This window comes from Falco cherrug, chromosome 16 (assembly GCF_023634085.1).
Source record: "Falco cherrug isolate bFalChe1 chromosome 16, bFalChe1.pri, whole genome shotgun sequence".
NCBI classification, from domain to species: domain Eukaryota; kingdom Metazoa; phylum Chordata; class Aves; order Falconiformes; family Falconidae; genus Falco; species Falco cherrug.
This window is the reverse complement of record NC_073712.1, coordinates 446,683-470,226: the sequence shown is the minus strand read 5'-3', so window position 1 is coordinate 470,226 and position 23,544 is coordinate 446,683. Positions and strand designations below refer to the sequence as shown.

The 23,544-nt window shown below is 45.5% G+C and overlaps 2 pseudogenes; both read right to left on the bottom strand.

Moving 5' to 3' along the window:
- Nucleotides 1-8,678: 8,678 nt before the first annotated feature.
- LOC129737482 (NADH-ubiquinone oxidoreductase chain 2-like) lies at nucleotides 8,679-9,565 on the bottom strand (annotated as a pseudogene).
- Nucleotides 9,566-13,306: 3,741 nt separating this feature from the next.
- Nucleotides 13,307-14,140, bottom strand: LOC129737478 (NADH-ubiquinone oxidoreductase chain 2-like; annotated as a pseudogene).
- Nucleotides 14,141-23,544: the final 9,404 nt, after the last annotated feature.

Here is a 23,544-nt window from a genome sequence, read left to right as displayed (position 1 = left end):
CTTAGACAATTGGAGATATTTCCTTGGAACCCTAGGGAAAGATAAGCAGAAGATGATAGAATATTGTACTAAGATATGGGGAGGGAAGAAGATTTCTAAAAATGTCTTTTGGCCAGTCTATGGGTCAGAAGAAGATTGGGTAAGACAGCAATTAAACCTCTGGGTTAATAATAAAAAACCCCTTAACCCGGAGGAGAGTCGATATGCGGAAGTGTGGCTAGAAAGACCGGGAGCTAGACTTTACCCACTGAATGAAATGAAAACTAAACAAAAGAAAAAGCAGGAAGAGTTGGACGAAACCCTTCTAACCCCCCCTCCTTACATTCCTCCTCCTGCTCCCGCAGAGGTCCCCAGAGCGCCCACTCCCCCACCAGAGTCGGAACAAGGGTCTCCCCCTCTTCCTAGACGCATAACTAGAAGTCAGAAAGGGGCAGCTCAAATGTACCCCCTAAGGGAAATACCCATGGGGGGACCTCAACCTGTGATCGGATATATTTCCGTACCCCTAAACTCGGCTGACCTACGAGATTTTAAAAGAACCGAGATGGGAAACTTAATTGAAGACCCACTCGGAGTGGCAGAAAGATTAAATCCATTTTTGGGACCAAACCTTTATACTTGGGATGAGATGCAATCTATCCTTGGTCAATTATTTACTACCGAGGAAAGAGATATGATTAGACGAGCAGGAATGAGACTGTGGGATGCTCAGCATGCCCAGGGACCCCAAGCAGATATTAAATGGCCACTCCAAAGACCTCATTGGGATAATCAGGATCCAGTGCATAGAACTCATATGCAGGACCTGAGAACTATAGTAATCCAGGGGATTGGGGAAGCAGTACCCCGTGGCCAGAATATCAATAAAGCATTTAATGAAATGCAAAAGAAAGATGAAAGCCCTACTGAGTGGCTGGAACGACTGAGGAAAGCCCTTCAGCTGTACTCTGGGGTAAATCCAGACGACCCTTTAGGGCAAGCGCTCCTCAAAACTCAGTTTGTGGCAAAATCATGGGAAGATATCAGAAAGAAGATTGAAAAGTTAGAAGACTGGCAGAATAGAGGCTTGGATGAATTATTGAGGGAAGCTCAGAAAGTCTACGTAAGGCGGGAAGAAGAGAGCAGCAAGCGACAAGTAAAAATGATGGTAGCAGCAGTCAGAGAGGATCGCAAAGGGCAAACTGGTGAACACAGATCTGCTGGAACGAAACAAGGGAACGTAGTAGTGAAGAAGGAACAGAGATGTTGTTTTTACTGTGGAAAAAGGGGACATATAAAACAGAATTGCAGAGAAAGGATCAGGGATGAGGAAATATTGAAAACGGATTAGGAGAGTCAGGGGCTCTATATCTTAGGGGACCGGAGTCATCATGAGCCCTTGATAAAATTAAAAATAGGTCCCCATAAACAAGAGTTCACCTTTTTAGTAGACACTGGGGCTGAGAAATCAACTATTAAGCAAATACCTGAGGGATGTAAAGTTTCCCCTGAAAAAGTACAAGTAATTGGGGCAAAAGGAGAACCCTTTAAAGTAAGCAAAATCAAAAATGTGGTATTCGAAACTGAAAATAAATTTGGAATGGGTGAACTCTTGCTCGTCCCTGAAGCAGAATTTAATCTGTTAGGACGAGATTTAATTGTTGAATTGCAATTAGAAATTAAAGTGAAAAATCAAGAGCTAACAGTGTCTGCTTATCCTTTGACCGTGGATGATCAAAAACAAATTAACCCCGGTGTCTGGTACTCTCCGGACACAATTAGTAGACTGGAAATCCCACCGATTAAAATCCAAATTTCCGAACCCCACATACCTGTGAGGGTAAGGCAATATCCCATATCCCTAGAAGGACGGAGGGGATTCAAACCAGAAATCGATCGATTGTTAGCACAAGGAATTCTTAGAGCCTTGTATGTCACCCTTTAACACCCCCATTCTGCCTGTGAAGAAACCAAATGGGAAATATCGGCTCGTACATGATCTAAGGGAAATAAACAAAAGAACTATCGCCCGGTTCCCTGTAGTAGCAAATCCATACACACTGCTAAGCAAGCTAGGACCCCATAACTCCTGGTATAGTGTGGCTGATTTAAAGGATGCCTTTTGGGCCTGTCCACTGGCAGAAGAATGCCGTGATTATTTTGCCTTTGAATGGGAAGACATAGAGACAGGCCGTAAACAGCAATTGAGATGGACCGTGCTCCCCCAAGGGTTCACTGAGTCCCCTAATCTGTTTGGACAGGCCCTGGAAGAGCTCTTAAAAGAATACCAGGTACAAACGGGAAACGTGCTGTTACAGTATGTAGATGATCTGCTCATAGCAGGGAATAATAAGGAGGATGTAAGAAAAGAAAGCATTCGGCTCCTAAACTTTCTTGCACAAAAGGGACTACGGGTATCACAAGAAAAGTTACAATTTGTGGAGGAAAAAGTGAAATATTTGGGGCGTTATTTGTTTAACGGCAAGAAGATATTGGATCCAGAGCGCATTAAAGGAATTCTGGAATTACCTATGCCTGTCACTAAGAGGCAAATTCGGCAGGCATTAGGGCTATTTGGGTATTGTAGGCAATGGATAGAGAACTACAGCTTTAAAGTTAAATTCTTATATGAACAACTGTCTAAAGACAAAATGCCCAAGTGGACCCCTCAGGATCAAGAGCAGTTTGCCAGTCTCAAAAGGGAGCTAAGCCAAGCACCGGTTTTAAGCCTCCCAGATTTAAAGCGGCCATTCCATTTATTTGTTAACATATATGAAGGAACGGCATTCGGAGTATTAACTCAGGAATGGGCCGGACAAAAGAAACCGGTGGCATACTTATCAAAGCTGTTGGACCCTGTGAGCAGGGGTTGGCCGAGTTGTTTACAAATCATTGTTGCTGCTGCCTTATTACTTGAGGAAACGAATCGCATTACCTTTAATGGAGAAGTTGTCTTATATGCGCCTCATAATATCAGGGGAGTGTTACAACAAAAAGCAGAAAAATGGCTTACAGATAGCCGATTATTAAAGTATGAGGGAATACTTATAGAATCCCCTAAACTATCTTTGAAAACTATTGGAGCAGTTAACCCCGCTGAATTTTTGTACCCAGGAGAAGGTAATGAACTATTGCACAATTGTTTTCAAACAATTGAACAGCAGACACGCATTAGGCCAGACTTAGAAGAAGAAGAACTACAATGTGGAGAAGTATTATTTACAGATGGGTCATCACGAATAGTGGAAGGTAAACGATTGTCCGGATATGCCATCGTTAAGTTGGAAAAAAGAGAATTTAAGACAATAGAATCAGGCCCCCTGAGTGCCAGCTGGTCGGCTCAAGCCTGTGAGCTGTATGCATTGTGGAAAGCATTAGTGTCACTGAAGGGAAAGGATGGAACTATATATACAGACTCACGCTATGCGTTCGGAGTAGTGCACACTTTTGGGAAAATACGGGAAGACAGAGGATTCGTTAACTCACAGGGAAAAGAACTGATACACCCGGAATTAATTCGCCGAGTTCTGGAGGCATTAAAAATGCCGAATAAAATAGCAGTTGTACATATAAAGGGACACCAGCGAGGTACAAGTTACCAAGTTAGGGGAAATAATGCAGCTGATACAGAAGCAAAACGAGTGGCAGGCAATTATAGTACGATTTTAACTATACAACAAATACCTGTTAGTAAAAATTTGAGGTTTGAGTCTGCAGAAAAGGAAAAACTAGAACAAATGGGAGCTAAGGAACAGGATGGTAAGTACATATTGCCAGATGGGAGAGAAGTTTTGCCGAAGGGCATAGCACTTGAAATATTTTCAAAAATACATAGTAAAACACACTGGGGAACCCAGGCGTTAGTTGATCATTTCAATCAACAGTTTGCCTGTATAGGCGTATATAACATAGCAAAGACAGTCACGGCAGCCTGCGAGACCTGTCAAAAGGTTAATCGAAACAACATGAGACAAAAGCCTCTTGGAGGACGTTCCCCAGCATACAGACCTTTCTCACACATACAAGTGGATTTTACTGAACTACCCAGGGTAGGGCGTTACAAATATTTATTAGTAATGGTGGATCATTTAACACATTATGTTGAGGCTTTTCCTACCTCCAAGGCAACTGCTAACCAAGTTACTAAAGTGTTACTTGAACACATTATACCTCGATATGGAGTACCTGAAGTAATCGACTCGGACAGAGGAACACACTTTGTGTCAAAAATTGTTAGAGATCTAACAGAAAGCTTGGGTATTAAGTGGGAATACCATACGCCATGGCATCCACAAAGTTGGGGAAAAGTTGAAAGGATGAATGGAGAAATCAAAACTATTTTGACTAAATTAAGGATAGAAACCAAATTATCATGGATTAAGTGCCTACCCATGGCGCTATTCATTCTCAGAACCAGACCCCGAGCAGATGTAGGAATATCAGCGTTTGAAATGGTGTATGGAATGTCCTATAGAATTGAAAGTCCACAAACAAATGTTTTAATTCGAGACCGTGTGATTAATGAATACGTTTCACGATTAGCAGAACATCGTAACAAGCTTTGGGAACATGGACTGATTGTACAACGACCACCGTTGGACTTAAACATTCATACTCTTAAACCTGGGGACTGGGTATTGGTTAAAACGTGGAAAGAAGAAACCCTAAAACCCAATTGGGAGGGACCTTATCTTGTTCTGCTTACAACAGAAACGGCTGTCCGGACTGCTGAGCGTGGATGGACTCATGCTAGTCGCATTAAAGGCCCAGTGACGAGACCCCACTGGAAAGTAATCAGTACTCCAGGTGACACCAAGATAACCCTGAAAAGATAACGTAATGATAGAGACTTTATTTGATTATTTTGCCGCATTACCTTTTGGTATAAAGTGTGTATTGTTGTTTATATTTGCTATAATTATTTCTTTTTTTATCTATTATATATGGAAGCGTACAAAGTGTGTTGAAGGAAATTGCTAAACTTATGCAACCACACAATATCAAGTATAAGAAGATATGCTGATGCAAATAATGTATGCACTCTAGATATATGAATTAGATGTAATAATTTGAACTGCAATTGTTATCCATTTGCTTGTTTCAGGTGTAAGGTATGCCAGAATAAATGGTGGACACACTGTGAATATGGATACCCTCCAATAGGAGTTTGCACACAGTGTTGGAAAATTCAAAGAACTCTTACGGAGTGGAAATTAAAACAATTAGAGTCTAAACAAGAAATTATTCGAGAATCCCATGAGTGGTGGGAAATTTTTGCCAAAGGAATAAACCCTCAATATTATTGTTACCACTCCACCGAACCAGTCCCCTTTGTAGCTGAAATCTTGGCTATAAAGTGCAGGAGGGAAGTACTAACCGTGTCTTGCTCGGCCCCATTAATTAAAGCTGCGAAGTAGGAAGCCTATGTAAACAGGCAAAAAGCCCGCAACAGCTATTCTCCTGAAGAATTCCCTTGCTGCCGAGAAGATGGTACACCCCGTGGCTCGAAGCAACCGAGTCGACGGGCGAGGCAGAGGAGAAACAAACCGTGGAGAAAAGAGCCAGAAAAATGGGATGCAAAAGCAGCCATGGCCGAACTTCCCCAGGACTGGTAAGAATATACTTAAATTAACAAAATTAACAAACACCCTTTTTCCTGGTATACCATTAATTGTGCTATTGATAATAACCCAAGCAAAAGGGGGAAACCCACATGAACCATTTAAGTGGGAACTAATATCTTGGGAAGGAACGAAAACAATAGCCACTTTTAGCAACCCAGGGCCACCTGAATGTGTAGTGAAACTTTGTAATTTAGTACCAATACCTTGTGAAAAAGGACCTCCATTTTATTTATGCCCGGCCTCTGGACAGCCTTACTGTAATTATCCCGGACACTATTATTGTGGTTATTGGGGATGTGAGACAATAGCCTCGGGCTGGACAGTAAAGGCTCCTGATAAATATATAAAAGCAACCTGGACTCCTAACGGATGTGTACCTGAACAAACAGGTGTAGATCTTACAGGTCTGCGCGACGTGGATTATGTAGCTCCACGTAACAAAAAAGTCTGTACCCACATCAAATTTCAAGTATTGCATCCCCTAGAAGACGAACATGTTAGTAGGACGAACATGGGGAATACGTGTCTATGCAGGAATTCCTAAGGATTGGGGAGGGCACTTTCTCATAAGAAAAATTAAAATACCATATGATTCACTCCCTGTTGGGCCGAATAAAGTATTGAATTCACCCACTTTCCCTAAGAAAAAGATTGTCCCCACAAGTGTTACAGCCACTCGTCCAAACTCCCTATCAGTAACAGATAAAACAACTAATGACACGGTGACTGAGTTCTCTTTAGTTAGGGATTCAGGAGTGTCAGAGTCTAAAGACCCCTTATGGGATTTAATGCAAGCCTCTTATCATACCCTTAATGAAAGCAAACCAAATTTAACTAAGGAGTGCTGGTTATGTTACAATGTTAGACCCCCATATTTTGAGGCAATCGGAATACCAGATAGGATTCAATGGTCTAGTGGTTCAAACCCACAAGAATGCCCATGGGATGACCAGAGGAACCATACGCAAGGAATTACTATTCAATTGCTAACAGGTCAAGGAAAATGTATAGGTACAGTGCCCGAACAATATCAGCCCTTGTGTAATCAAACAATCACTAAAGCTAACATAAAGAAACACAAGAATCAAAATGACAAATGGGCTATCCCGACACCAGGAGCTAAATGGGTTTGTTCAGACTTCGGAGTAACGCCTTGCCTATCCCTAAACGTGTTTAATCAATCTCAGTTTTGCGTACAGGTGATTATTGTTCCTCGTCTGATCTATCACACCTCTGAGGAGGTGTTACGCCACTTTGAAGGAGACCTGAATAGGCAAAAACGAGAGCCAATTACAGTGGTAACCCTAGCTACACTGCTGATAGCGGGCGGAGTTGGAGCAGGTACAGGCATAGCCTCCCTAGTAAAAGGTCAGGAATTACAAAGTTTGCAGATGGCTGTAAATGAGGATTTAACAAGAATAGAACAATCTATTGAAAATTTAGCCACTTCAGTGAAGTCTTTATCAGAAGTAGTGCTGCAAAATAGAAGAGGATTAGATCTATTGTTCTTAAAAGAAGGAGGGTTATGTGTAGCTCTCAAAGAGGAACGTTGTTCTTTTGCTGACCATACGGGAGTAGTCCTGGATGCCATGTCTGAACTCCGGAAAAGGTTGGAACAACGTAAAAAGAGTCTTGAGGCGGGCAGGTCATGGTATGAAAACTGGTTTAATATCTCACCTTGGCTAACCACTTTGTTGTCTGCTTTAGCAGGACCACTTATTATGTTGATTCTAGGACTGATATTTGGGCCTTGTATATTACGCTATATTTTACATTTTATTAAAGAACGGTTTGACATAGCTCAATTGCTTATTTTAACTACGAGGGCTGGGGCAAAGTATAAGAGTATATCGATTAATGAGGATGAAGATTGTTGCGAATGCATTATGCCACGTGAGAACTATGCCTATTGTAATTGTGAGGTATTACCTTGTGAGTGTTATGATAAATGTTGGGATTGTGGAAAAAGGTTTGTTCGCAGTGCCGAGAATGAAAGTAGCGTCTAATAAACAATAATAGGATAAAAAGAAAAAGGGGGGATTGTGAGAAACTATGGGCTAGGGTATTGTTTATTAAGATTTATGTTAAGCCCAATGTAAAGGTCAGACAGTGTGAGAAACTATGGACTAGGGTATTGTAGGGTATATGGTTCATCCTGTTCCGACTTCAGCTTCTACTGTGGAGGACGCTAGGAGCAGTAGGAAGGACGGAGGAAGTAGTTCAGAAACCGATGTTGTTTATGCGGGGGAATGCTATGTCTGGGGCTCCAGTTATAAGGGGGACTAGTCAGTTTCCAAACCCTTCGATTATAATGGCTATAACTGTGAAGAAGATTCTTACGAAGGCATGGGCGGTGATGATGACATTGTAGATTTGGTCGTCTCCTAGGAGAGTTCCTGGTTGGCCAAGTTCTGCTCGAATAAGGAGGCTGAGGGCGGTACTCGGCTATGCCTGCCCATGCTCCGAAGAGTAGGTATAGGGTGCCGATGTCATTGTGGTTTGTTGAAACTAGTCATCGGTTGATGAAGGTCACGGGTCAGGTGGCTGAGTGTTTAGGCGTTAGGCTGTAGTCCTTTTTACAGAGGTTGAATTCCTCTTCTTATCGACTCTGTGGTGAAGTTCATGTTGAGTTGCAAACTCATTGATGTACGCTGAGAGTGTGCCGGAGTCTGGTAGACAGAAGCTCGTTGGTTTGAGCGTCTAGCTGTTAATTAGAAGTTTATGGGATCGAGGCCCGTCTGTCTAGGCTTATCGTGGAGGCCCTAGCTGAATTAGAGTATCTGCGTTGCATTTAGATGGTGCAGGTTTAGTGTCCTGCGGGCCTTAGTGGTGCGGGCAGAAACTAAGAGGATTTAACTCTTAGTTAAGGCTTTGAAGGCCTTCGGTTTGGTAGGCAGGGGATCCTAAGTTTCTTAGGTAACGGTCAGGATTGCGGGAGAAGGGGGGAGAAGGAGGACTGACAGAGAAATTAAGGTAGCAATTGGTGTGCCTGTGGATTTGTTATTGTATCATTGTTTTATGAAGCTTGTAGAGTTTGGTGGGAGTGTGGAGCAATATGCAAGGCGTAGGTAGAAAAATAAACCTAGTAGGGAGAGTATTGAAATAATTATGGCTGCGGTTGATATCTCTTGCTTAGTTAGTTCCTGGATAATGAGTCATTTTGGTAAAAAGCCAGGGAGTGGGGGCAGGCCGGCTAGGGATAGTAGTGCTAGCGTCAAGGATGCGTTTAGTGATGGTATTTTTGTTCAGGAGGTTATTATTGTGGATAGTTTTGAGGAGTTGGTTGTGTTGAGGGCTAAGAAAATGGAGGCGGTTCTTAAGGAGTATGGGTAGAAGGTTATTAATGTTAGCTTGGGGTTGTATATGAGGATGATGGTTATTCAGCCTAGGTGGGCGATCGATGAGAAAGCTAGGACTTTTCGGATTTGTGTTTGGTTAAGTCCTGTTCGCCCTCCGATGGCTGCGGATGCAATGGCCACGGTTGTCAGTAGGAGTGGGTTCAGTGAGGGGGCAGTTAAGAAAAGAAGAGTGAGTGGGGGGAGTTTTATTCATGTAGAGACGAGTAGGGCAGTGGTTATAGGTGAGCCTTGTATGACCTCTGGACATCAGGAGTGAAAGGGTACTAGGCCTAGTTTTATTGCGACTGCTGTAGTTAGTAGTAGGGAGGCTGTTGGGTGGCTTAGTCGCGGAATGTCTCATTGTCTGGTGAACTGTGCGTTGATTGTGCTTGAGAAGAGGATTAATGCGGAGGCGGTTGCTTGGACGAGAAAGTATTTGATTGCAGCTTCCATAGCTCGAGGGTGGTGTGATTTTGAAAGGAAGGGGATAATGGCAAGGGTGTTGATTTCTAGTCCAGGCCAGGCTAGCAGTCAGTGGTTGCTTGAAATTGTGATGGTTGTTCCTAGTAGAAGGCTTAAGGAGAAGGTTAGTTTTGTGACGGGGCTCATTTAGTAGAGGAAGAGGTTAAACCATCATTTTCGGGGTATGGGCCCGATAGCTTTTGTTTAGCTGACCCTACTGGGAAGTAATATAAGGGGAGTATGGAGCGCTTTGATCTCTTCTGTGCAGGTTCAATTCCTGTCTTCCTAAGGTTTTCAACGGAGACAATGGGATTCGGACATAGAGACGGTCTCCGGTTCACCTCAAACAGGAGAACTGAATGCAGTTGTTCGTGTTTTCCGAGAATGGAATGTACCACTCCACCTTGTTACTGATTCTGCTTATGTTGCAGGTATTGTTCCACGAGCTGAAGCTTCTGTGCTGCGGAGTGTTTCGCATTCACAACCCTTTACCCTGTTACAGGAACTTATTTTCCTTTTGGACTCTCGATCTGCGCCTTATTTTGTTATGCATATTAGGTCTCATACCTCGCTACCTGGTTTTCTTGCAGAAGGCAATCGACGAGCTGACCTATTGCCGTGACCAGTTCAAGTACTGCCAGACCGTATTGCACAAGCTAAGCGAAGTCACTCTTTTTTTCCATCGAAACGCTGGAGCTCTTAAGCGACAGTTTGGCCTTGCTGCTCAACAAGCATCAAGTATTATTGCTGTCTGTCCCGACTGTCAAAAACATTCTTTCCCATCAGTTGCTGCAGGAGCTAATCCTAGAGGATTACAAAGCCTACCGTTATGGCAAACAGATGTCACGCATGATTCTGAATTTGGTAGCCTTAAATATATCCACTCTTCCATTGATACATTTTCAGGTGCCTTGGTTGCCTCGTGTCACACAGGAGAAAAGGCACGAGCTGTTCGTAGACGTTTAATGCGTGCTTTTGCTGCTTTAGGTATTCCCTTAAGCTGGACCGTTATCGGTCTTTATCTTTACGTTTCAACAACTGTAAAAACCTCTTTTGCCCTATGGGGTAGAACTCACATTACCGGCATTGCTCATTCCCCCACCGGTCGATCTCTCATTGAAGGGTCTCATCGGTCTCTGAAACGTTTATGACAACAACAAAAAGGGGGAATGGGCATGGCTATTCCCGAGGAACGGTTACAGAAAGCGTTGTATGTTTTTAATTTTTTGAATTGTTCTTTAATAGATAACGACCCACCGATAGGTCGACGTTTCACTGCAGCTACCTCCGTCGAGGCACGGGTTAAAGGCCCGGTATCGGTCCGAGATGCAGAAACAGGTAAAATTATGGGACCATATCCTCTTGTTACACGGGGAAAAGGTTATGCTTGTGTCTCTACAGAAAAAGGACCTCGATGGATCCCAGCGAAGAATGTAAGACCTTCCCGTGAACCTTTACCGCAGGCAGCTGATAGCGACACCGACGCTACAGAATGAAATAAAAACTGTGTGAGGATTACTGTTTTGCATTAATGTTAGATACCCAAAATCAGGACATAGGATATAGATTTCGCTTTTTACAGCGCCTAGAACGAGCACTATCACCCTGGATCAAGCCACTGAACAGAGGTAATACTCTCGGACCAAGCGGGGGAAAGGGACGACTCATTGTCCATGGAACGATGATTCCATTGACACTGATAAGGGGAAGGGAGGATTCATAATGAGAGAACAACTAGGTATTATGAAGGAGAACAGGAACTCGGGGAAGAAGGGGCAACAGAGCAGAGGTGATGAGGTGTTTGTCACATCCATAGGATGTCTTGGCATGCTTAATCGAACTTGCAGGAGACAAATTGTGTGGCCAGGTGGATGACACCCCTTGGTTATGAACCTCATCCATAGCATCCTTGAAAAGTCAGCATTAATTTTTTTGGTGCGGAGAAGGAAGGATTCTCTTGGTTATAGCTGGAGAGGCATAGAAGTCAGTCTTTTCAATGTTTCATGAGCACAATGCTCTCTTCTCAAAGCAGAGGAATGCTTGTGCTCTGCTGAAGAGCAGAAGTGCTTGTAGCTGACCGCTGGTGAGTCAGTGCCAATAGTGGCAGTAGGCAGTTACTTAGGGCACGAGACAGAAGCGGTGGCCTGTCCTACCTGGCCCTATATAATATATATATGTATGTATGTGCGTACAATATTATATATATATAAAATTCTTTTTAGATCCACGGGATGGATTACGCAGTAATCAAGGCTGACCACCAATTCCACCGACACCTTATTGGCAAGTGTGAAGAGGAAGATGAAGCCCAAGGCTCACAGTATCGGTGGATCTCATTTGATGGTGCCTCCGTGTGGTGTGGCTAGTCAGCTGAATACCTGAATGCCGGTTGGGATGGCGATGATTATAGTGGCGGAGATGAAGTATGCTCGGCTGTCTACGTCTATTCCGACAGTGAATATGTGGTGGGCTCATATGACAAAGCCCAGGAATCCAATCGATAGTATAGCTCAGACTATTCCTATGTAGCCGAATGGTTCTTTTTTGCCTGCGTAATACGTTACAACATGTGAGATGATTCCAAAGCCGGGAAGGATTAAGATGTAAACTTCCTGGTGGCCAAAGAATCAGAACAGGTGCTGGTAGAGAATGGGGTCTCCCCCTCCAGCGGGGTCAATGAAAAGTGTTTAGGTTTCGGTCGGTCAGTAGTATGGTGATGCCGGCGGCCAGGACTGGAAGTGAGGGCACTAGGAGTACGGATCATACGAATAGGGGAGTTGGATATTGCGATAAGGCAGGGGGGGTTATGTTAATGGCTGTTGTGTTAAAGTTGATGGCCCCTAAGATGGAAGACACACCTGCGAGGTGTAGGGAGAAGATGGCTAGGTCTACTGAGGCGCCAGCATGGGCTAGGTTGCCTGCTAGGGGCAGGTATATGGTTCATCCTGTTCCGACTTCAGCTTCTACTGTGGAGGACGCTAGGAGCAGTAGGAAGGACGGAGGAAGTAGTTCAGAAACTGATGTTGTTTATGCGGGGGAATGCTATGTCTGGGGCTCCAATTATAAGGGGGACTAGTCAGTTTCCAAACCCTTCGATTATAATGGCTATAACTGTGAAGAAGATTCTTACGAAGGCATGGGCGGTGATGATGACATTGTAGATTTGGTCGTCTCCTAGGAGAGTTCCTGGTTGGCCAAGTTCTGCTCGAATAAGGAGGCTGAGGGCGGTACTCGGCTATGCCTGCCCATGCTCCGAAGAGTAGGTATAGGGTGCCGATGTCATTGTGGTTTGTTGAAACTAGTCATCGGTTGATGAAGGTCACGGGTCAGGTGGCTGAGTGTTTAGGCGTTAGGCTGTAGTCCTTTTTACAGAGGTTGAATTCCTCTTCTTATCGACTCTGTGGTGAAGTTCATGTTGAGTTGCAAACTCATTGATGTACGCTGAGAGTGTGCCGGAGTCTGGTAGACAGAAGCTCGTTGGTTTGAGCGTCTAGCTGTTAATTAGAAGTTTATGGGATCGAGGCCCGTCTGTCTAGGCTTATCGTGGAGGCCCTAGCTGAATTAGAGTATCTGCGTTGCATTTAGATGGTGCAGGTTTAGTGTCCTGCGGGCCTTAGTGGTGTGGGCAGAAACTAAGAGGATTTAACTCTTAGTTAAGGCTTTGAAGGCCTTCGGTTTGGTAGGCAGGGGATCCTAAGTTTCTTAGGTAACGGTCAGGATTGCGGGAGAAGGGGGGAGAAGGAGGACTGACAGAGAAATTAAGGTAGCAATTGGTGTGCCTGTGGATTTGTTATTGTATCATTGTTTTATGAAGCTTGTAGTGTTTGGTGGGAGTGTGGAGCAATATGCAAGGCGTAGGTAGAAAAATAAACCTTGTAGGGAGAGTATTGAAATAATTATGGCTGCGGTTGATATCTCTTGCTTAGTTAGTTCCTGGATAATGAGTCATTTTGGTAAAAAGCCAGGGAGTGGGGGCAGGCCGGCTAGGGATAGTAGTGCTAGCGTCAAGGATGCGTTTAGTGATGGTATTTTTGTTCAGGAGGTTATTATTGTGGATAGTTTTGAGGAGTTGGTTGTGTTGAGGGCTAAGAAAATGGAGGCGGTTCTTAAGGAGTATGGGTAGAAGGTTATTAATGTTAGCTTGGGGTTGTATATGAGGATGATGGTTATTCAGCCTAGGTGGGCGATCGATGAGAAAGCTAGGACTTTTCGGATTTGTGTTTGGTTAAGTCCTGTTCGCCCTCCGATGGCTGCGGATGCAATGGCCACGGTTGTCAGTAGGAGTGGGTTCAGTGAGGGGGCAGTTAAGAAAAGAAGAGTGAGTGGGGGGAGTTTTATTCATGTAGAGACGAGTAGGGCAGTGGTTATAGGTGAGCCTTGTATGACCTCTGGACATCGGAAGTGAAAGGGTACTAGGCCTAGTTTTATTGCGACTGCTGTAGTTAGTAGTAGGGAGGCTGTTGGGTGGCTTAGTCGCGGAATGTCTCATTGTCCGGTGAACTGTGCGTTGATTGTGCTTGAGAAGAGGATTAATGCGGAGGCGGTTGCTTGGACGAGAAAGTATTTGATTGCAGCTTCCATAGCTCGAGGGTGGTGTGATTTTGAAAGGAAGGGGATAATGGCAAGGGTGTTGATTTCTAGTCCAGGCCAGGCTAGCAGTCAGTGGTTGCTTGAAATTGTGATGGTTGTTCCTAGTAGAAGGCTTAAGGAGAAGGTTAGTTTTGTGACGGGGCTCATTTAGTAGAGGAAGAGGTTAAACCATCATTTTCGGGGTATGGGCCCGATAGCTTTTGTTTAGCTGACCCTACTGGGAAGTAATATAAGGGGAGTATGGAGCGCTTTGATTTCTTCTGTGCAGGTTCAATTCCTGTCTTCCTAAGGTTTTCAACGGAGACAATGGGATTCGGACATAGAGACGGTCTCCGGTTCACCTCAAACAGGAGAACTGAATGCAGTTGTTCGTGTTTTCCGAGAATGGAATGTACCACTCCACCTTGTTACTGATTCTGCTTATGTTGCAGGTATTGTTCCACGAGCTGAAGCTTCTGTGCTGCGGAGTGTTTCGCATTCACAACCCTTTACCCTGTTACAGGAACTTATTTTCCTTTTGGACTCTCGATCTGCGCCTTATTTTGTTATGCATATTAGGTCTCATACCTCGCTACCTGGTTTTCTTGCAGAAGGCAATCGACGAGCTGACCTATTGCCGTGACCAGTTCAAGTACTGCCAGACCGTATTGCACAAGCTAAGCGAAGTCACTCTTTTTTTCCATCGAAACGCTGGAGCTCTTAAGCGACAGTTTGGCCTTGCTGCTCAACAAGCATCAAGTATTATTGCTGTCTGTCCCGACTGTCAAAAACATTCTTTCCCATCAGTTGCTGCAGGAGTTAATCCTAGAGGATTACAAAGCCTACCGTTATGGCAAACAGATGTCACGCATGATTCTGAATTTGGTAGCCTTAAATATATCCACTCTTCCATTGATACATTTTCAGGTGCCTTGGTTGCCTCGTGTCACACAGGAGAAAAGGCACGAGCTGTTCGTAGACATTTAATGCGTGCTTTTGCTGCTTTAGGTATTCCCTTAAGCTGGACCGTTGTCGGTCTTTATCTTTACGTTTCAACAACTGTAAAAACCTCTTTTGCCCTATGGGGTAGAACTCACATTACCGGCATTGCTCATTCCCCCACCGGTCGATCTCTCATTGAAGGGTCTCATCGGTCTCTGAAACGTTTATGACAACAACAAAAAGGGGGAATGGGCATGGCTATTCCCGAGGAACGGTTACAGAAAGCGTTGTATGTTTTTAATTTTTTGAATTGTTCTTGAATAGATAACGACCCACCGATAGGTCGACGTTTCACTGCAGCTACCTCCGTCGAGGCACGGGTTAAAGGCCCGGTATCGGTCCGAGATGCAGAAACAGGTAAAATTATGGGACCATATCCTCTTGTTACACGGGGAAAAGGTTATGCTTGTGTCTCTACAGAAAAAGGACCTAGATGGATCCCAGCGAAGAATGTAAGACCTTTCCGTGAACCTTTACCGCAGGCAGCCGATACCGACACCGACGCTACAGAATGAAATAAAAACTGTGTGAGGATTACTGTTTTGCATTAATGTTAGATACCCAAAATCAGGACATAGGATATAGATTTCGCTTTTTACAGCGCCTAGAACGAGCACTATCACCCTGGATCAAGCCACTGAACAGAGGTAATACTCTCGGACCAAGCGGGGGAACGGGACGACTCATTGTCCATGGAACGATGATTCCATTGACACTGATAAGGGGAAGGGAGGATTCATAATGAGAGAACAACTAGGTATTACGAAGGAGAACAGGAACGATAAACATGGTTATTTAGTGTTTAATAGGTGTCTGCACGCTTGTCGAGATATATAGTTAGGTAACTACAGGAGTGGTTTCTGCCCTAGGCCTGGTGGCGCGCACAGCTGCGGCTTGTGTCCTGGCTCAGAGATGTAAACAGGGGCTTCTCTGTTAGGGTAAAGTGTCTCTCTTTGCATCAAAAGGAGGGAATGAAGGGGATGACCCCAGAGGTATGTTCAGAGAAGGCATGCTATGTTTCGAACTTTTTGACGGAAACGGTTCTTGTTTGGTGTGCCCTTCCGCCTACGTATAACGTTAATCCAAAAGAAGGTGATGTTGTTTACACTTTGCATGTCGAGCATTGTCTTTCTGTAGATGCTAATGTAGTAGGAGGCTAGGATGGGAACGTGTCGCAGCGCTTCTTCTCTTATGCAGAGTAACAGCAGGGAAAGCATTAAAGAGTTCAATCACCTTGTTTGGTAGGCAGTTAAGCATGTGAGTCAAAATTGCCGCTGCTTTTTGTTGTTGGTTCAAGGACGTGGCTGTGAGGATTTTGATGGTATGTGCTGCGTGGATTTTAGGCGCCCCACTGCAGCAACATGTTATCAAAATCTGAGAAAATTTCAGCCTTTTCTGGCATCCATTCACTCGATTGGCAGTGTTGTTTGTTTGCTATTACCTTGGTTGCTGTCATGTTTGCAAGGGCCCTGCGGAACATGGCAAACCTGGTACTAGCTGTTCAAAAACAAAAAGGGGAAATTGTAGAATTGTACGGAACAAAGGCAGTGGGTTATTTTGACAGTGATAATATGTCTTAGTTGGTTTTTTATTTGTTCTGTTGCTTAGGCCTTGTTTTTCCTCGTTCGCTTTCAAAGGTTCTTTTGTGCAACAGGAAGGGGGAGGTGCAGGAGCGGGCTGGAAACTAGGACCACGCGTGGCAATCGGTCAGCTGAGGGGAGTGTGCTCGAGCTTGTCTAGACAACAATTAACAACATGATGGGGCATGGTTACAGAGCACAGGGGAGTGGGAGACGGATGGCGCCAAGGAAAGGTAACACCTTGCTGTTAAGTGCCGGTAGTTAACCACCAATCAGGGATTGCCTAGTATGCAAGGCTTAGCCTCAAGAAGCAATTGGTTTAAAACGCGCAGCTTCTGCAAGCGTATAAAACCTCGTGCTTCTGCACAACGCATTGACATTTGCTTGCATCAAGCTGCGTCCCTTCTCTTCATTCGCCGCAGTCAGGTTTACTAGGATCATCTTTAGGTTGGCCTTAGGGGTATCTCGGGCTTACGACAGCTTAGTTGTGTTTCGGTTTCCTAGTTATTCTGACAGGCTCTGGTCCACTCTCTACGCCGTGTGACTGTTGGCTTGGGTTTCTGGTGTGACCGCGGCGACTGGCACGAGATTTACCAACCCTGAAGGTTGCCGTGACTAAGTCAAGCTTGCGCTTCTTGCTTACTGTTAATTACTGCTGAGTGCCCGTGGGGGTGTGGCTGAGCAAGGCGTCTTGGGCTGCAGTTGGTAGCGTGTGCCTGATGCCTGCTTCTTCGGTCTTAGCAGGAGGCCTAGGGCATTTACACTGGGCCGCAGATACTTGCACGTCTAGGTCTAGCAGGAGCCAACCGTAAGGTTAGGGCTAAGTCTTTTGTCCTCGGCTTTCATATTGGACGCCATCTTGGCATCTTCAGTGCCACGCTTTGGATTGTAAGCTACGGGGATGTGGTTTCGTTGGTTTCGTTGGCTTCGTTGGCTGTTTGGGCGCCTATAGTCTTAGGGGCGTGTGTGTATGGGGGGTTTGGGTTAATATGATTTTAGTGCTGAGGTTTTGGGTAGGTGGTGTTTATGGGATATATAAGATGTTAAGGAGAAGGCTAGGTTTGAGCGGTAAAGCTGTTAGAGGTTCTCGTGGTTGAATTGTACAGCAATAGTTTGTCAAGCTGTAGGTCCCGGGGAGGTGCCGGGCGAGAACATACAGGTCGAATAACTTCCCATCCACCTTCACACAAACTGTTTAACGTTGATTTTCGTCTGATGTTAAAACCCAGAAGAAGCGAACAACCCTTACCGGCGCTTACTGTGTTTACAGATGGATCGGGCCAATCGCATAAATCTGTTCTTCTGTGGTGGGATGATCAACGGAGGCAATGGGATTCGGACATAGAGACGGTCTCCGGTTCACCTCAAACAGGAGAACTGAATGCAGTTGTTCGTGTTTTCCGAGAATGGAATGTACCACTCCACCTTGTTACTGATTCTGCTTATGTTGCAGGTATTGTTCCACGAGCTGAAGCTTCTGTGCTGCGGAGTGTTTCGCATTCACAACCCTTTACCCTGTTACAGGAACTTATTTTCCTTTTGGACTCTCGATCTGCGCCTTATTTTGTTATGCATATTAGGTCTCATACCTCGCTACCTGGTTTTCTTGCAGAAGGCAATCGACGAGCTGACCTATTGCCGTGACCAGTTCAAGTACTGCCAGACCGTATTGCACAAGCTAAGCGAAGGCACTCTTTTTTTCCATCGAAACGCTGGAGCTCTTAAGCGACAGTTTGGCCTTGCTGCTCAACAAGCATCAAGTATTATTGCTGTCTGTCCCGACTGTCAAAAACATTCTTTCCCATCAGTTGCTGCAGGAGTTAATCCTAGAGGATTACAAAGCCTACCGTTATGGCAAACAGATGTCACGCATGATTCTGAATTTGGTAGCCTTAAATATATCCACTCTTCCATTGATACATTTTCAGGTGCCTTGGTTGCCTCGTGTCACACAGGAGAAAAGGCACGAGCTGTTCGTAGACATTTAATGCGTGCTTTTGCTGCTTTAGGTATTCCCTTAAGCTGGACCGTTATCGGTCTTTATCTTTACGTTTCAACAACTGTAAAAACCTCTTTTGCCCTATGGGGTAGAACTCATATTACCGGCATTGCTCATTCCCCCACCAGTCGATCTCTCATTGAAGGGTCTCATCGGTCTCTGAAACGTTTATGACAACAACAAAAAGGGGGAATGGGCATGGCTATTCCCGAGGAACGGTTACAGAAAGCGTTGTATGTTTTTAATTTTTTGAATTGTTCTTGAATAGATAACGGCCCACCGATAGGTCGACGTTTCACTGCAGCTACCTCCGTCGAGGCACGGGTTAAAGGCCCGGTATCGGTCCGAGATGCAGAAACAGGTAAAATTATGGGACCATATCCTCTTGTTACACGGGGAAAAGGTTATGCTTGTGTCTCTACAGAAAAAGGACCTCGATGGATCCCAGCGAAGAATGTAAGACCTTCCCGTGAACCTTTACCGCAGGCAGCTGATACCGACACCGACGCTACAGAATGAAATAAAAACTGTGTGAGGATTACTGTTTTGCATTAATGTTAGATACCCAAAATCAGGACATAGGATATAGATTTCGCTTTTTACAGCGCCTAGAACGAGCACTATCACCCTGGATCAAGCCACTGAACAGAGGTAATACTCTCGGACCAAGCGGGGGAAAGGGACGACTCATTGTCCATGGAACGATGATTCCATTGACACTGATAAGGGGAAGGGAGGATTCATAATGAGAGAACAACTAGGTATTATGAAGGAGAACAGGAACTCGGGGAAGAAGGGGCAACAGAGCAGAGGTGATGAGGTGTTTGTCACATCCATAGGATGTCTTGGCATGCTTAATCGTACTTGCAGGAGACAAATTCTGTGGCCAGGTGGATGACACCCCTTGGTTATGAACCTCATCCATAGCATCCTTGAAAAGTCAGCATTAATTTTTTTGGTGCGGAGAAGGAAGGATTCTCTTGGTTATAGCTGGAGAGGCATAGAAGTCAGTCTTTTCAATGTTTCATGAGCACAATGCTCTCTTCTCAAAGCAGAGGAATGCTTGTGCTCTGCTGAAGAGCAGAAGTGCTTGTAGCTGACCGCTGGTGAGTCAGTGCCAATAGTGGCAGTAGGCAGTTACTTAGGGCACGAGACAGAAGCGGTGGCCTGTCCTACCTGGCCCTATATATTATAATATAAAATAATGTACATCCATACATATATAGATAGATATAAAAGATATAATTCTTTTTAGATCCACGGGACGGATTACGCAATAATCAAGGCTGACCACCAATTCCACCGACACCTCATTGGCAAGAAAGCAGCTAAACGGTAAGTGGAGTGCCTTTCTAGTCCTTCCCATGCTCACACTCTTCGTGTTTAGTAGATGGTATCAGGGGCTCTGTAGCTCACCCAGTGTGCTGTCTCCATCACATTTCCTCTGCTTTTCTGGAGTGGTGGTGGTACAAGGAGAGAAATGGGCCGTGAGGCCTTGCGATGGCTTGAACGGGTGAAAGTACCTTGGGAGCCTGAACAGTAGTGGAATTACTTTGATGTGTCCTGGAGGAATTTTTTTTTTTTTTTTTTTTCCACACGTTGCTCTGTGCGAATGACAGTTTAGCAGCCAGTTGTGGGTGGTGGAAATGTGCTTGGTGAGCTTCTCCCTGTAGAGGAATGAAGGCGGTGGGTTGATTAGCATTGATAACACGCAGCTGTGGCCTTGCCTCAGAGGCAGTGGGTTGATTGACATGGGCGATGTGCAGGTGTAGCTGGTTCCCGCTAAGGGGTTAAATAGCCCTGTGGCTTGTGGGAGAGGGTGTCAGCTGGAGGAGGAGCAGTGTGGTCTGGCCTCTGGAGGAAGGTGCTACAGCACCGGCAGTAGAATATGGCCAACGCTAAAGCCTTGTTGCGGTCTGCTAGTTTGATAGCACTGCAACGTGTCCCCAGCCAAGAGTTTGGGGTAGAAAGGAACGATTATCCTCTGCTCTAAATGTGATACTGTTTGGGGAAGAAACACGCCTGGCTCTGACAAGGGAACAATGGGCTCTGTAGATGCCACGGTATTTACTTGGACAGGCTCTCGTGTGGCACAGGTCTGCTCTCGCTGAACTCCAGGGGGAAGAGGCAATTTCCCCTGGCTCAACCCTACCCCACCGAGCCCTTCCCAGAGGCGGCTTTACTTCTTCATCAGCCTCTGAGCAGTGATAATCCAGGTGCCTTGCTTCCAGGTCTTTGCCTAGCAGACGGCGTCACCACAGTCCTTGCCTCGAAGTGAACAGGATGAAGGATCTGTACAAGGTGTCTGTGCGCATTCCCCCGGACAACGAGAAGAGCAACCCGATCAGAATGGAAGGAGACCCACAGGGGGTCCCACAGGCCAAGAGCGAGCTGCTGGAACTCGCTTCCCGTATGGTGAGTGGGTAGGACGTGATGTTTGGGAGACTGCAGGGTTTGGGCTCTCGTGTTCCCTTGTAACCTTCTGGTGCGAGTGTGTGCCCCTTGCCCACGGAGCACTTGGATCTCATGACAAGTGCAAGTTCCTCTTCACAAATGTCTTCCCCTGTTCCCTCGGGTAGCCCTTCTCTGTCAACGCAGAGTGAATTTGGTCTGGAGAAAAGAGGGACAGTGCTGGCAAGTAAACCGTCGGGCAGCAAACCGCTAAGTCAAAGTAGACGGCTCTCCGGCTGAACACTCAGTGTGCCCTCTGTTCCCGTCAGGAAAATGAACACGCTGCGGACCTAATCGTTGAGCAGAAATTCCACCGGACCATCACTGGGCAGAAGGCTGAGCGGATCTGGGAAATCCGGGAGCAATTCCCAGAGGTAAGGCTTTGTAGGAGAGGAGGAATCCAGAGGGGTTCTTTCCTACATGGGTAGTAGGCCTGTCGTCACAGAAGTCGTAACTTTAGTGGCTCTGTAGCGCAAGTGTCTGAGAAGATAGTTCTTTTAGCCAGAGGCCGCTAACACGGTTCCCCTTTTCTGAATGGGAAAAGGGCATGTGTAGGATCCCCCCAACCTTTGCATGTGTCTGACACAAGGGTTCTTGCTTTTGCTTGAGCTAACTCTAAATGACCGCTCCTGCAGGTTATCATCAACTTCCCAGACCCTGCACACAAGAGTGACATCGTCCAACTCCGAGGTCCCAAAAACGAGGTGGAGAAGTGCACCGAGTACATGCAAAAGACGGTGGCAGACCTGGTAAGGAGGTCTTCTGCCTGCACTTCCCTCCTCCGTGCCTGGATAACCCTGGGGCAAAGCAGAGCTCTACTGGCTTGGGTAGAGCTAAAACACCTCAAGAGGAGGGAGCTGTCGACGCTGTTTTGGCTGAATGGAGGCAGGGGGTAGTACCTGTTATGGGAAGGCTATAGGGGAACGTCCTTGCCTTTGTTTAGTCTTACAAGTCCCTCGTATAGAGAACTTCCTTGGGTCTAAGCCTCTTTTCAAAAGCTCGTTTATCAGAGTTCCTGAAGTCGGGCCTCCCTTGCCACGACAGTGTAATCTTCAGTTCTCCCTTCCTTTCTCCCTTAGGTTGAAAACAGCTTTTCTATTTCTGTCCCCATCTGCAAACAGTTCCACAAGAACATCGTAGGGAAAGGAGGTGCCAACATCAAGAAGGTGAGATATTGCTCCTAACTCAAGTGCTCGTGATGATCACTGCCTGCAGCAAAATCCCACTGGATGCTCTCTCCTGCCCATTGGTGATGTCCAATATAGCCTGCGAGGCTTTTTCTTCTGACATGGGACGCTTCTGAGATGATTTTTTTTTTTTTTCCCTTTGTGGCAGATCCGTAAAGAAAGCAACACCAAAATTGATCTCCCAGCAAAGAACAGCAACTCGGAGACAATTGTTATCACAGGCAAGAGGGCAAACTGTGAGGCTGCTCGCCACAGGATAACATCACTTTGGAAGGACCTACAGAAGATGTGCATGTGGCTCAGGAACAGATTGAAGCCATGCTCAAGGAACTGGTGAGCTGGAGTTACTAGTTCCAGTAAGAAACTGGGGGAAGAAGGGGCAACAGAGCAGAGGTGATGAGGTGTTTGTCACATCCATAGGATGTCTTGGCATGCTTAATCGAACTTGCAGGAGACAAATTGTGTGGCCAGGTGGATGACACCCCTTGGTTATGAACCTCATCCATAGCATCCTTGAAAAGTCAGCATTAATTTTTTTGGTGCGGAGAAGGAAGGATTCTCTTGGTTATAGCTGGAGAGGCATAGAAGTCAGTCTTTTCAATGTTTCATGAGCACAATGCTCTCTTCTCAAAGCAGAGGAATGCTTGTGCTCTGCTGAAGAGCAGAAGTGCTTGTAGCTGACCGCTGGTGAGTCAGTGCCAATACTGGCAGTAGGCAGTTACTTAGGGCACGAGACAGAAGCGGTGGCCTGTCCTACCTGGCCCTATATAATATATATATGTATGTATGTGCGTACAATATTATATATATATAAAATTCTTTTTAGATCCACGGGATGGATTACGCAGTAATCAAGGCTGACCACCAATTCCACCGACACCTTATTGGCAAGTGTGAAGAGGAAGATGAAGCCCAAGGCTCACAGTATCGGTGGATCTCATTTGATGGTGCCTCCGTGTGGTGTGGCTAGTCAGCTGAATACCTGAATGCCGGTTGGGATGGCGATGATTATAGTGGCGGAGATGAAGTATGATCGGCTGTCTACGTCTATTCCGACAGTGAATATGTGGTGGGCTCATATGACAAAGCCCAGGAATCCAATCGATAGTATAGCTCAGACTATTCCTATGTAGCCGAATGGTTCTTTTTTGCCTGCGTAATACGTTACAACATGTGAGATGATTCCAAAGCCGTGAAGGATTAAGATGTAAACTTCCTGGTGGCCAAAGAATCAGAACAGGTGCTGGTAGAGAATGGGGTCTCCCCCTCCAGCGGGGTCAATGAAAAGTGTTTAGGTTTCGGTCGGTCAGTAGTATGGTGATGCCGGCGGCCAGGACTGGAAGTGAGGGCACT